Genomic DNA, 1287 nt, shown 5'->3' with positions numbered 1-1287 from the left:
TTCTGAAAGGTATGGTTATCAACACAGAAAAGAGAGCACCATTTCCACAGAGAATATGACAGTTGAAAGAGAATAATTTTTTAAAAACTTTTTTTATTATCTCCTTTCTTTCTCCTCACTAGAGCTTGTTCTCTTCTCTTCAGAGTGTGAAGAGAAGCTCTTTCTTCCTGTGACCTTGCAGAATTTCTATTCTAATCATAATTTCTATTCCTATAATAAATTTTTTAAATAAAACAAAACTACCCGTTAATGTTTATTGTGTACTACAGTGTTCCAGGCTCTGCGGACACACTTGACTTGCAGTATCTCACTCAGTTCTCAAAATAGTCTTTTGTGGTTGGTACAATCATTATCTTCATTTGTACAGAGAGGGATGCCAAAGCTAGGAAAAAGCTAGTAATTGCTAGAAAGTGCTAGAGCTGGGATTTGAGCATAAGTCTACTGCTTCCAGAGGTGACCTCTCAACCACAAGTTTATAATGCCTCTCAATTGACAGCTGATCCCCTTATTTGTTTGTTAATCTACCTATCTGCTTAGTTTATGATTGCATCCTGTATGCNACCCGTTAATGTTTATTGTGTACTACAGTGTTCCAGGCTCTGCGGACACACTTGACTTGCAATATCTTACTCAGTTCTCAAAATAGTCTTTTGTGGTTGGTACAATCATTATCTTCATTTGTACAGAGAGGGATGCCAAAGCTAGGAAAAAAGCTAGTAATTGCTAGAAAGTGCTAGAGCTGGGATTTGAGCATAAGTCTACTGCTTCCAGAGGTGACCTCTCAACCACAAGTTTATTATGCCTCTCAATTGACAGCCGATCCCCTTATTTGTTTGTTAATCTACCTATCTGCTTAGTTTATGATTGCATCCTGTATGCCAGCCCTGTTCTAGCTGTCAGTTGCGTCATGATAAAGCATGAATGTATGAAATATGTGTGTTCAAGAATGAATGTTTGGCTGGCTGGTTAGCTCACTTGGTTAGAGCGTGGTGCTGGTAACACCAAGGTCAAGGGTTCGTATCCCTATACTGGCCAGCATTGCTCCCCCTCAAAAAAAAAGAATAAATGTTTATTTCAGTATTCTTTACACTAATAAAATTTTAGAAATAATCCAATTATCCATCAATTTGAGGATTGATTATTTCAAGTATAGTGTATGCAAATGACAGAACATTATAGAGCAATGTACTGACATGAGGAAATGTCCATAATAACAGATTTAATGTTAAGTGACAAAACAACAAAAATATGACAGAATGGTTCATAAAATAAGATCTCATTTTTGAG

The 1287-nt window shown here is 36.6% G+C and overlaps 1 non-coding gene across 1 annotated transcript; it reads left to right on the top strand.

The window, feature by feature from the left end:
* Positions 1 to 960: 960 nt before the first annotated feature.
* TRNAT-GGU lies at positions 961 to 1035 on the top strand. Its single transcript has one exon. It is a non-coding gene; the product is annotated as a tRNA-Thr (tRNA).
* The last annotated feature ends 252 nt before the right edge of the window (positions 1036 to 1287 follow it).

Source organism: Galeopterus variegatus, unplaced genomic scaffold (assembly GCF_000696425.1).
Source record: "Galeopterus variegatus unplaced genomic scaffold, G_variegatus-3.0.2 Scaffold2798, whole genome shotgun sequence".
Taxonomy (NCBI): domain Eukaryota; kingdom Metazoa; phylum Chordata; class Mammalia; order Dermoptera; family Cynocephalidae; genus Galeopterus; species Galeopterus variegatus.
Note: the sequence above shows the minus strand (reverse complement) of the source record. Positions and strands in the feature narration are given on the sequence as shown.